Here is a 14,063-nt window from a genome sequence, read left to right as displayed (position 1 = left end):
CCCAGCCTCTGCCGGGTGGGCAATTTAGGCGAGGCCGGAGGCTCTGCACGGTACTAGGCCTCGACACCCCACCACACTATAGGCCGTACATATTACTGCACAGCGGCCGAGGAGATCGTGGCTGGGGGGGGGGGGGTAGCAGCCCATCTGTGTATATATGTAAGGTTATTAAGAAATATATTTTTCACCCGGGCAATGCCGGGTACTTCTGCTAGTCTATATATATATATAAAATCGCAAATCTGTCTGTCTGTCTGTGTGTCTGTCTGTCTGTGTGTCGCCGGACCATACGCAGTTTCATTGGACGAAATGTGAGGGATTTGCGAGACACGATTGGTCCGTTTGGTTTTCCACGCCGGTTGCCCCTGGCAACGGGTAGCGACGCATTCGCTGCGGGGTGGACGCCATTTTTAATTCCCGTTAAAAATATGCGCACGCATTAACACGCGACTCTGAGGTAAATTCATCAAAGTTTCACGTCCTCTTCACTCCCCCCCCACCCCAATGTGTGCAATTACTATTATAGGGTCGGTAGATAATAAAATTATAGCGATTAGACAGTATTATTGTAGCGCGGGGGGGGGGGGTAACGGCCCCAGTACCCAGCCTCAGCCAGGTGGGCAATTTAGGCGAGGCCGGAGGCTCTACACGGTACTAGGCCTCGACACCACACCACACTATAGGCCGTACATATTACTGCACAGCGGCCGAGGAGATCGTGGCTGGGGGGGGGGGGGGGCAGGGGTAGCAGCCCATCTGTGTATATATGTAAGGTTATTAAGAAATATATTTTTCACCCGGACAACGCCGGGTACTTCTGCTAGTAAAGTATAAATATACATATTTTAAACATTCTGGTACCCACACACACATATACGGAAATTCCTAGGGGGCCAATCCTACTTCGCGGATTTTCACCTATCGCGAGGGGTTCCAGTCCCCATTAACCGCGATAAACGAGGGATCACTGTATATTTTTGACAGTATTACGGCTGTATACTGTACCGTATATCTACATCGTGCATATCAACCGGCTATAATGTAAGCAAACTTAAGAAACTAGCCGATTAAACGTGCTCGCTTCACAATTTATGGCACACAAATTGCTTTTTATCCTGCCAATATTGATGGACTACTGTACATTATTCCATTGTAGCATGCCATCAGAACAAAACAAGTGAATAGGTCCAAAGTTAATTTGGAGCTAACAAAGTAAATCTAAAGGGGAACAAAGTTACGAAAAATAAGAAAACGTTTTACCCTTTCTGACAATAAATGAGGTGTTAAGAAGTTCAAACACCAAATGGATGCCTTTTGCGAGGCATCAAGTCTGCATTAACCACACGTACCTGTGGAAAAACAAGCTCTGAAAACATGTGAATTGTCTTTGAAACGGGTTGGCCTACACCAGTTGGCACCCGTTGTATTGCCAGAAAGGGCAAAACAAACAATCTATTCTTAATTTTTCAGACTTTGATGCTCGCTAAAAGGTCCCACAGGAAAAAAAAAGTTAGTTTAAAATTACCCCCTTGGGTCTTGGCCATGAGCAAGCAGACAGGCCGATGATCCTAAAAATTAACTTTGACCATCCACTTTTGGGTTTGTGATCTCTCACGTAGTTCATACATGATAATGAACCAAACCAGCTGCCATAATGGTGCATGCATATGTACAGCATATCATTTTCCGGGCATGGTGAACAGATTAAATGAGCGGTATGTAACAGATATGCAGTGAAACAACACGTACTGTATTCACTTTAATGTTTTAAATTCAGGAAATTGAACGCCTCACCTCGCTCACCAATGACTGCAGCCAAAAAAAACTACATTAAAGATACTCTTTGGGTCTTTCGGTAAAGTCACGTAGATAGAATTGTTTTTTAAAAATCACGACGTTTCGAACGCAACACAAGCAATAGTCTTCAGGTGAAAAAATACAGCAGGCGAACTGCTGAGGCAGGATAAATATATATTCAATAAAGATAACGGTTGGCTTCTCATTTCATTTGGCGCACACTTGGCCTGAGGACAAAAACAAATAAGCCTGAGTGCCGTGCAACAAACACTCTTTGCAGGGATTATAAAAATGTGCACCACCTGTGGTGCACACAAAGCCTATTGAAGAGATGTCAGAAGTAGCTATTGTCACGTATTCGAGAGGCCGTTCTCTGAAACGTTGCGCAATACCAACTGTGACCATATTGAAATGTCTCATTGCATGACGGATTAATTGGCATAATTCACTGTGCTGAATTTTACAGATTGTAAGGCACACAGTCTTTTAATGTGGTGTGTGTTTCTGTGTGGTGTGTGTGTTTTTTTTATGTGGTGTGTGAGGGTTGTGGCCATGCCCGGCCGCCTTTGTGTTCCCAGCAGCGATGTTTACACACTGCACCAGGTACCAATTTGAGGCCGAGTCGATCTAGAGGAAGCCCAGGGTCGGTTCAGATAATCGTATGTATGTGTGTGGCCATGTTTGTTTCACTTTATTGATACTCGGTATAAGTTTAGATTACGTCCTGAGCATATGATAAGCCAGAGAATAAGGGAACTGAATTTTTTGTAAAAAAAATCAACGACCCATATTGCCTTTCTACATGCACCACAATTGCGTGAGAGTGTACATGCACGAGCCATTATCGCATTGCAATGTATGTATGCATGCATGTTGAACTTCTTTCGCACCCTACGTAGCCAAACGTGCTAATACGTGATACAATCTTAACTGCAGCAAAAAAAAAGCTGTTCACACAGCCAACAGCTGAGCCATCAGATGTGGTTTACTTTTAGGTTTTAAAACCGTGCACGTTACACGGAAACGTAAACTTCACCTTGTGCCCAGAATTACCATCTGTTTCATATTTTGTGGCCCGCTGCCTCATAGAACGTCAGACTTGTACACTCACTACGGCAACTTCACTTTTGGTATCAGCGGATGCACCTGCACAACCATAATTAGACTTTTCTCCCACTCGTACCCATCACATATTGACCCTTTGACGGTGTGACTCCGTTGCCGACCTCGTGCATAGGGGGCAGCATGAAACTCGTAAAAGTATGGATCACCAAACGAAGGAGAGATAAACAGTACCATAAACGTATCAGTTCAATATCACGTTTGAAGGATGAGAAGACGAAACAACTTAGTCACTAAAGCATGGTTTTTGCTAGGAAAACTTCGTCACAATTCTGGCAATCGCAGGGATGAAGCGATACGTCATACTCAAATTGTTAATCTTGTGAGTTTACTCTCCAACACACACCCATGAGCTGAAGCAGTAACTAATTGGCATGTTTTGTTTACGTGACAAACCTTACTAATTGGCTGTGTCGGGTGGAGGTGGGTTAACGACACATTTATATTCACGCAATCTAACCCAAATACCGTCATTATGAAAAACATTGGTTGTGAAAGCCTAAGTGTTAAATTGATTGTGCTTCTTGTGAACATCGGGTCTGTGTCTCATATCTCGTGAGTTCGATCCCAGTGAGGCTCACATAATGTAATCATCCCTCCAGGGTAGGTAAAACTGAGGACAACCTAGGGAAACTGCATCATTTTAGAGAACGTCAACTGTGCAGGTGTTCGGAATTGTGCCGTGAAGCTCCCCGGTGCGTTTTGTGGTTGTACAAGTACTGTACTGCCGTTATTAGGCATGACACCCGATGTTCCTCTCTACGCCCTGGGAGCGTCTGCATTCCATTCCTTAAGAAGCTCCCAGCACATATAGCGAAACATTGGACATCATGCCGAACGACAACGCGCAATGACCTGAAAACAGGTCAGGTAATATAGATTGCTGCGCTGGATGTTAAAAGGAGCGTTTGCCTCTTCAACCGAACATTGGGTGTGTGTATGCTGAACTTCTTTCGCACCGGACGTAACAAACCATGATAATCGGAGATGGTAGCTCATCTCCAGCAGTAGCGGACACTGCACCAGTGCTGCAAATTCCACATTTCCATGGAGTAGGATAGTCTTCTTGAGCGTATTTTACTATCCACAGTAGTTTAAATTAACATGTAGGTTTTTCGTGACCAATATTGCCAACAATCACGTTTATGGGCTAGATCGCATAAATGGAGTAGTTTGCTCAATTGCATGCACTCTTCAAACGCTGGTAAGTGCAATGGAGTGCAATGACACTGCCTTACAAAGGCTTACTTGAATGATGTCACCGAGTCTTTAACACGCACTAAACACCAAATGATGTGCTTTGGCAATTCCCCAACAAAATTAGCAGGAATTCAAGCACCGAATATGCAAACCAACCAGGTGGCAAGAGTGGTATCAGGGTAACAACGGCCAGATTGTTGATTAAGATACTCAGTATAGTATATACAGAGTATCCCACAATGTACCTGCATGGCATGCGTATATAATGTATATAAATATTTTGCGTAAATATGTACTTCATACGTAAACCTACCACTGCCTGGCACTGACAGCTGTATCCTTTGCCGTTTCACCTGAGAAGCTATCCGTTCTAGAAGTCATAAACACTCCTGTAACGTTTAAACATTGCCAAAATTTACTTAAGGCATAGTACAAAAAGCACTCTTGTGAATACACTCACGATAAGCAAAATGGTCCCACAGCTAAAATAACTAATGGCTAGGCAAAGGAGCGGCAAGTTGGTGGAGGTGATGGTGGTGGTGAAGCGGTAGTGTTGCAGTTAGCGCGCTGCGCTACGAACCCGGCAGCCCGAGTTCGATTCTTGTTCATGGCCAATACCGGTGAGGATTGTCTAAACCGGTCCTAGGCTTCTGCTAGGTCGACTCAGCCTCACATGAGTCCTGTACCTGGTGCGATGTGTAAACATCGCTACTAGGGAAACAAAGCGGGCATGGTGTTGGCCACCCACTCCCTCGTGTGCCGTGCTGGCCTGTATAGGTGCTTGCGAACAACACTTTCCCCAACAATCTGTTAGGCACACGGGGAATCTTTATCCATGTCTTTGGTGGCAAGTGGATTTATGAACGACACATGGGTAAATACAAAACTGTGTGTGCGTGTCCCAAATACAATTGACTGCCTCTATCCTTGGGAACAGGAAAACGTGACTACATAAAAGGGTGCTCTTATTGGTCATGCACTTTACCTCGGTTACACATTAGCTCGTGGAGTATCAAGTCATTGCCACCGATGATGCACTGGGATTGAATGCTGAGCAGCTACCTGATATAACTCAGCAACATTCTCAAGGCCTGAGGTTGACAAGAGACTACCGCCAAAGCAAAAGTAACCGTGTTTTGCTTGACTTAGTCTGAACTCACTTCTCATTACCCCAAGATATTATAATCTGCGTATCAGCTCGTGTGCAACAGGTCCCATGTGGTTTATTACTTTCATAGACTCATGAAATAGGGGGACGAATTGTGTGGGGTCTTCGATCCGGCAGTGGAAAGATTGATCATGGTTGATGATGGTAATGATGAATTCTGGGAACCATTGTGAAACAAGACTCTCTCAGAACATGACGTCTCAAACTAAACTTTGCATTTAAATCGCTAAATTTGATTGTGAGGGTTGTTTTTGAACTTCCTGGTGAGCTGACAAACATTTTATCGTAGTTTGGCACATTGTTAAACGCTTGTACACGTGACAATGCATCTGTTTGGCTGTGTCTAGAGGTGTGGAAGGTTTCCAATGACGCAGCATCTGTTTGGCTGTATCTGGAGGTGTGGAAGGTTTCCAATGATGCAGCGTTGATGAGATAATTTATTTAGCCAAACCCAGAAATGCATCATGACTCAAGGCTCCCTCCATCAATGGGCACTCACCCGGTAATGCATGAAACAACCCCCTGGGTCAATGCCACGTACCCCCACGCCCCCCCCACGAGCTGACCACCACTGGGGTAGATGATGAAGCCATTGGGGTGAGTGACCTCCAGTACCCTCAACACGGATAACGGTCGCCCTCTGGTGGCTACACAGTGACATGACCCTCTGGCATTAACGAGTTATATACTAATGAGGTCATGATCAAAGTTTTTTTTTTCATTTGTTTATGTTATGTTTTTAAGTTTCGAGAAGTTTTTCAATATATTTTTCCAGCCGGGCAACGCCGGGTGCTTCCCGCTAGTACTGTATACTTCACGAGATGTCTGTCTCCGCTAAACTAGAAACAGACACCTATTTGGACATTTCCTGTCCACATAGTAACCTCATTCGGGTAGGACAATCGGGAAATAACTCGTGACGTTATATATAGAATGTTACTGTAAAGTGATTGGAACTACTACAGTTGTCGCATACTGTAATCTGGCCGGGCACAGCTGTCATGGCCGAATCTGTACATGCTGAGCTATATTTGGCAGGCAAAAATAAAACCACTTTACCCATCTGCACAGCTGACAAGAACATATTCTAGCAATCGTGTAAGAAGCATAATCAAACTATGGACTATGCACTCGATGTCATAAGCCACTCTTCGGTTTTTCCAACTCTTCAAGTGCACAAACCCATGTTATATGATGGGAATAATAATAATATCTCGCAATTACCAGAAGGTATTTTTTCGTTAGCTCGTGCAAATATAAATGTGTCGTTAACCCACCACCACCCGACAAAGCCAATTAGTAAGGTTTGCCACGTGAACAAAACGTGCTAATCAGTTATTAGTTGAGCACACCGACGTGTTGGAGAGTAAACCCACAATATTTACAATTTGAGTACGACGTTTCGCTGGTGATTACAACCAGCTTCATCAGGTGATTTGCCAGAAAACCTTTATTTTGGTATAATATTGGTCGTGAAAAAGCCAACGTGTTAAACATTACCAGAAGGGTGCAAAAACCTAGACTACAGTCGCACGCACTATATATGTACATGCATTTCCTTGAGTGGTATATTGTTATGCTACTAACACCAGGACCTTTAACGTCTCTGGAAGGCGTAGAAGTTTCCCAGGATACTGTAGGTACCTGAAATAGAGGGCGATCCTGGGAAAACCAGGACAGGTGGTAGGTAACCCTAGCTGGTGTTCGATGATGCATGTTGCCGTGCCATGCTGGGGTGTTAAGAATCGGCAAATAGAACACACAGCTGTAATGTTTGATTCCACGATTAGAATTCCTCAGAGCAAGATGATGAAATATAACTTTGAGATAGTGGATACAGTCGGTTTGATTACGGTAAATGCAATATCCGTATAACCACCCAAGCATGATTTGTGACGGAAATCGCAGGACATAATTTAAATAAGAATTGTATGCATTCTAAGCTGTACTGAAGTGTATATTTTGTGTGCATCAAACTGATGTCCCCGCTTAATATCTCTAGAGTTTAACAGAGGTCAAACTTTATACCGTGACCACCACTCTTTATTTTCTATTCAACTACTTATGCTAATTTTAAGCTAAGCAAGGTCACGCACTGGATAAGGCTTGAATGGATTGACCACCGTGCTTGCCAGCTGTGGGGCAGCTGTGGGCCTGCTGTGTGCAGCGGAGGAGAGTGCAACAACATCCATTGTTGTGCTGTACTTATTTTCCACCACGGTCCATGCTCCCCATCTTCGCCACCACTGCACTAACCAGCCTGGCGTATTGCTCAATGGTCAAAATAACCACCAGACAAAGAACAATATTTTACTATCAATTTACACCCCATCATATTTAAGTCACTGGAAAACGACCAAGTTAGGAAATAAAATCCCATAATCCTATCTGCCCATGGATGTAGATTATGTTACGGGCCACAGTACTAAGTGCAAGCTTACTTGCGATCAAATGGGGTTGCGTACAATTTACAGTTACCACTCCCCACTAATGCTAACAATTGTTCCTTTACATATATAAACAGCAACTTTAGGACATCACAGTACTGCAATATAAATCGAACCATCTCTATGTAATGAGGTGGACGCCCACTGAAATTCATTAACCCGTGTCAGAAAACCCACACGGTTAATTATATTGACGTAGGGGCACGTATTAATTGTAAGACGTTAACTTGTTTTGTGGAGTAAATTAATACGTGTTTGAGAATTGGACCGCATGATATCATGGCGTGCAATAGCCTGCGCTTGCGAATTTCAGATAAAATATGCATCACAACCTTGAAGTCCGATATACTGCAGTGATGGAGTTTCATGAGTAGTCCATGTTCTGTTTTGTCAACAGTTCCGCTACGCAAAGAAAACGTGGATTCAGATGATCACTCGCCAAGTTTAAATTTAATAACCAAAAGTATGAACACATCTCTCTTGCACTATTTAGCCTCTCTACATACAAGGGTCCAGATATATATTAAAAAAATCATTTTCAAGTTGGCGCTGTGCCATGAAAGGCAGAAGAGTGTTTCAATCCAGTCCCCTCTGCAGGTAGTGATAAATTAAACAATATCTGCAGACACAGTGCTTATATAACCGCATATCGACAGTGCCCCTGTAGGTAAATAGCCCAAATGACAGATTGTGTCCAATATAAAACCAATGTGTGTTTGCACAATTACTATCACCACAAGTACCTCTACCAATGCCTATGACATTATTATTGAATCGTGGTTGCGTAATAACACGTCAAAGTTAACAGCATACGTGAGCATAGATAAGTACCAGTGTTGTCTAAGTTCTGTGATGCTGTGTGTGTGTGTACCAGTGTTGTAAAAAATTCTGTGATGCTGTTTGTGTGTGTGTACCAGTGTTGTCTAAGTTCTGTGATGCTGTTTGTGTGTGTGTACCAGTGTTGTCTAAGTTCTGTGATGCTGTTTGTGTGTGTGTACCAGTGTTGTCTAAGTTCTGTGATGCTGTTTGTGTGCGTGTACCAGTGTTGTCTAAGTTATGTGATGCTGTGTGTGTGTGTGTACCAGTGTTGTATAAATTCTGTGATGCTGTTTGTGTGTGTGTACCAGTGTTGTCTAAGTTCTGTGATGCTGTTTGTGTGTGTGTACCAGTGTTGTATAAGTTCTGAGATGCTGTTTGTGTGTGTGTGTACCAGTGTTGTCTAAGTTCTGTGATGCTGTTTGTGTGTGTAAACATAGCCTTCATAGGTGCTCGCTAACAGCACTTACCCCAACAGTCTGTTACAGGCTATACGGGGGGATCTCTGTAGTGACATTGACTTCAATTGCTTGACAGCACCATAACGTGTGTTGAACACGAATCGAACGGTGGCTTTCTGTTTCAGATGCCAGTTCCAACCAACAAACAACAACCTCAAACAGTGATGTATCACTTGACCCAAAAGGAAATACACCCAGTAAAACACGTCCTACGTTTACACCTCAGACACAAGCGTAAAGCTCCTCGGCAGCTGTCACATGTCACTGAACAACCGAGAAGTGGCAACTAATTCGAATTCAGTATAATGGAGCCGATATTCACATCAAAACATTGGCATGGCGAGCAAATGAAACGAACAATGCTCTGGCAAATACACATGACAGTTCAATACCCCCGTGTCAAGGTAGTCTATATAGCTGCTAGAAGTGACGAACTAAACTATCTTCTTTTTCTGACTACAAATGATTGCTCAACGAAGTGGCTTATCATCATCACGTGGACATTTATAGCAGCCAAATACTCGAAATGCATGTTGTTTCGAAATGTGGAGGGAACAAAACCAAGCAACCACGGGAAGAGAGAGAGACACGCAAACTCCAAATATACAGCAGGCGTCAGGGTCGGGATCGAACCCACGACCTCCTCCATACCAGGCGAGGTGGTTACCATCTCATAGCAACCGTGATGATGATGATGTGATGATGATGAGAGACACGCGAACTCCAAATATACAGGAGGTGTCAGGGTCAGGATCGAACCCACGACCTCCTGCACACCAGGCGAGGTAGTTAACATCTCATAACCACCGTGATGATGATGATGAGAGACACGCAAACTCGAAATATACAGCAGGGGTCAGGGTCAGGATCGAACCCACGACCTCCTGCACACCAGGCGAGGTAGTTAACATCTCATAGCTACCGTAATGATGAGAGACACGCAAACTCCAAATAAACAGCAGGTGTCAGGGTCAGGATCGAACCCACGACCTCCTGCACACCAGGCGAGGTAGTTAACATCTCGCACAACGCGACAAGCATAGCAACTCACCTTGAGCAGGCGTTGGAATGCGAAGGTGACGACTATTCAGGTGTCCTGCTGATGGCCACACAGCTGAGAATCCGGCATTATCGCAGTCAGCACCGCCGCCGCCACTGTCATCCCACGTTAAACCGGTTCTGCGGCAGAGGAACGAACCTTCAAACGATCCCCCCCCACCACCAAACCCATGAAAAAGCCACGAGGCAATGATGTATGACCATTGAGCTAAAGCCACGAGCCCCCTCTGCTCAAAAACGATGGCACGCCACCCAAAGTCCCCGTTCAAAACGCACGCTGGCTTCCTCCCACGAACTTAAACGCAACAGCGCCGCACAACCAAATGTATCACCGACCATGCTCTTACCACCGCCCCAATGACTTAAAAAGAAGCGAGCGGACACAACGAGACGCGACTTTGGAGTAGGCAGAGGGGGGAGAAAAACAAGCGGCTTGCTCACAATCAATAGCGAATCTTGATCACCGATCCGCGTCGAAGATCCCAACTCCGCAGGCGAAGTCGCTGCCGACAGCGGATATTAAAAAAAAACAAAGTGTAACTGCTTGCAGTTTCCGCAACACTTGTCGCCAATACGCACCACCCCACCCACGGCTCCGTCATTCGCTCCCTCCAGCACCGCTGCCTTCTTCCCTTGCCAGATCAGAGGTTTTTTTTTACACACACTCCGCTTCTGGAGCACGCGTGCACAGTCCCATCTACGTGCCCATGTGTGTGAGAGGTGGTGGTGGTGGGGTCTGCTCGCCGCAAGAGGGCTTCGGGAGAGAGTTATCTTGGAGTTGCATATTTATCACCCCCCCCTCCTGCTCCTTCGTTGAAGGAGCGCAGGCTACAAGTTGTTTTTACTATCACATGGCCACAAACGCACTGCTGTGGTTTGTTTTTAATGCTAGGCCGTAGCCATGGAGTCAACATTGGGGGGGACCAAATCTTGCAGGGGGTCTGGGGTCCCCCCCCAGAAAAAAAAAATCGAAATTTGCAAACTAATTTCCTGCCTAAAATAAAAAAAAAATCACTAACACATGGGATGGACTTTTTATTTATTTTTTACAATAGTGTCTCATAGTGTATTGTATTACACTGCTGTTTTTTTCTTTTTTACCTTTTCTTGCTTCATTGCATCTAATGGCAGAGATTAGGGATTCATAAAGGACCACCATAACCACAATCATATAAACAGAAATCTATGCATTGTTTTATGAAGACAAGTCCAGATATTGTGGCCAAGGTTTAGCAAATTGTTGTTTTTATTTACATAGCATCGCAATTATTATTTTTGTAAATATTTTTATAGCAATATATTGGGGGGGGGACATTTTGAGAATATTTGATTATTGGGGGATGTCCCCCCCAATATATATTATAATTACGGCCTTGCTTTAATGTATTGTGGGGGCCGACGTCCACCTCCCTGCTCCCCGTGAGCGGGCAGGGCACGACGTCCACCCCCTCCACTCCCCCCTCCTCCTCAGCCGCTTCTCGCCGGGCCCCCGCCGATCGAGTGATCGGCCCCCTCGCCAGCGCCCTCTCTGAGGGACATGGCTAAGTGGCTGGCTCACCACTGCCCGGAGTTATCCCGCACACTCACATGTACACCGCTACTAATGCGGAGGTGGCTGCGTGCAACGCGCGCGCCCCTGCAGGCGCTCGTTCCACACAAACGGTTCGCGCTAAAAATAGCCGTATGAATATGCACGTGCCCCTCGTGGTGGTTAAGCCCTAATCCTCATGCCCGCAATGCTAATGCTCATGTAAACTGAAAAGAAACGGCGGCTGTATGAAAATGCACACCTACCCACCCCCGGTGAAATAGCCTTAATCCGCGGTGTACCACTACTAATGCTACGCGAAGAAGGGGATGACCTGCGGCAGGACCCTGGGTGCACGTCTCGCTGTTCAGGCTATTTTTACTATATAAACGCGCTGTGTAAATGCCCGCCCACGCCAGCGAGTAGGTGGATCAACCTCACCCTCCGTCCCAATTGCTAACGCGGCGCTGCAGACGTGCTTCTTCCACACACGCGAAACCGCGCGTAAACCGTAGCGGTCGTCGAGATGGTAATCTACGCGCAAACGGCGGGGAGTGGATTTAGCGCACCCCGACCCCCACCTTAATCACTCACGCGGCACAGCAGGTGCGCGTTTTCTACACACGCTAATGAAACCCGCGTAAACAATGACGGTCGTATAGATGGTAATCTACGCGCACCTCACACCCCAACCCCGCGGCGACACCCTGCAACCCCTCGCTCGCTCTCTCACGCACCCCGCCCCCGCACGCAGTCGCTCCACTCAAAAATCACAGACACCACGCCGAAGTTCACCCACATACACAGAAATCACACGACACCGATCTTCTGAACTGAAGTTTATTAATGGCCTGAAGTTTATTAATGGCGCGTCTAAAGAAAACCCTTGTGCGGCCCAGAATAAATATTCAACGAGCAGCGCCGAACCCATCCCTATTCAATCCCTGGGTGCGCTCACGGTGTCGCACGGACGCTGTGGGAGTCGGAGGGATGATGATCCTAGAGGTCTCTACCTGGGGTCGAGTCGTAGCACTCCCTCCTTTTATGCCCTCGGAATCCGACGATCCAGGGTCACGTGGTGTTCCCCTGCGCAGCCAATCGGGCGCCTACCTTTAGATTTTAAACCGACGCCCTGCCCATACCTGGAGTGTTACTTTCCGCTACACCTCGAACCATTGTCTATGCACCCGTCCTCCCAACCCCGGACTCAACCAGTTTGATGGGGGTGGCCATCCCGCGGAATACACATTTGCAGTGTGTCCAGGAACTTTCCTCCCACCTCCTCGTCTATGCTGCCCGCGTAACATTTCCCCCCCTGGCCGCTCCCCCGTGCTGTGAGAGTCTCATTGCTGTTAGCCCGGTGAGCTTATATGCACCCATACAATGTTTAACCAATTTAAGGGGGGCCACAATGTAATTTGGCCTGGGGGGGTCGGCCAATCTCCTGGCACCGGGAAACCATGGGACATCCCCGCTAGGGGCCCTTTGGGTGAAAACCCATGGTGCTAGGAAACCCCCCACCAGATCCCTATGTGGGTGTGTTCATGTGTTAAGTGGGGGTGTGCGTGCGTTCGTTTGGAGGGGTGCGAGGGGATGGCAGCACCGGCGGCGTTGCTCCGTTGCTGTGGCACCACAGTATCTCTATGCATACCTGTCAACCGGTATGGTTGACCCGTATTCTTGTACAGAGAAATTGAGTTTTCAGGTCCATACGGCGTACAGCCATTTCGATACGGGCAACACATTTTGTTTGTCTATTTGTGTTTCTCTCTTTTGTCATGGGACTTTGTAGGATGAACATTGAGATTTATAAGTACACGGGGTGACCAATACGGTCTGAATTGGCCTGTAATCAGGTAGGCATTGATAAGGGGCTGACGTCTATGGATTTTTATGTCCATAATAGAGGTTTTTGGGTTAGATCGCGTAAATATATAAATGTGTCGTTTAAATCCGCCAACACCAGACACGGCCAACTAGTAAGGGTTGTCATGTAAACAGATCATGCCAATTCGTCACTAGTACAACACACCGGTGTGTTGGAGAGCCAAGCCACAACATTTCCAAACTGAGTACGACGTTTCGCCAGTTATTACAACTAGCTTCATCAGGCGACAGCCATATTTGTGGAGAAGTCTTACTGTTTTGTTCCTTATGCTAGCGTATGCTGGCAGTCTCCGAACGGTGGGGTGGGCTTCGCTGCCTCAGCCTCTAAGTCAATCATGTAACAGGAACTATCGGGGTTAAAGTTCAAGGGCGGAGCCCGATGGTGCTAGAGAGTTTGTGAGGGGGTGTGGCGAGAGGCGTTGTCTGGGTGACGCGGGAAGGGGTTATAAAGGAAAGCCGGAAGGGACTCAGGGTCAGTGAGTAAGTCTGAAAGCGGGGCCACGTCTCGGATCTCTGCGAGCCATCGGCCACGTGGCGGTGAGGAGAAGGGCTCCCAGCGCGCCGTCTGCCAGCGGTGC

General features: G+C 46.3%; 1 protein-coding gene across 2 annotated transcripts in view; it reads right to left on the bottom strand.

Moving 5' to 3' along the window:
- LOC144722608 (protein furry homolog-like) overlaps window positions 1-10,650 on the bottom strand; it is a 268,927-nt gene extending 258,277 nt beyond the window's left edge. The window contains exons 1-2 of one of the 2 annotated variants that reach the window (XM_078600842.1): window positions 10,512-10,650; window positions 10,063-10,190 (exon numbers count right to left, since the gene is read on the bottom strand). The gene's annotated coding sequence lies outside the window, so the exon portion shown is untranslated. Of the gene's footprint in view, window positions 1-10,062; window positions 10,191-10,511 lie in introns of those variants that run through there. The other variant, XM_078600843.1, reaches the window with a different exon arrangement.
- Window positions 10,651-14,063: the final 3,413 nt, after the last annotated feature.

Source organism: Lampetra planeri, chromosome 15 (assembly GCF_965212315.1).
Source record: "Lampetra planeri chromosome 15, kcLamPlan1.2.h2, whole genome shotgun sequence".
In the NCBI taxonomy this organism is placed as follows: Eukaryota; Metazoa; Chordata; class Hyperoartia; order Petromyzontiformes; family Petromyzontidae; genus Lampetra; species Lampetra planeri.
The sequence above is the reverse complement of the archived record's forward strand: the minus strand, read 5'-3'. Positions and strand labels throughout refer to the sequence as shown.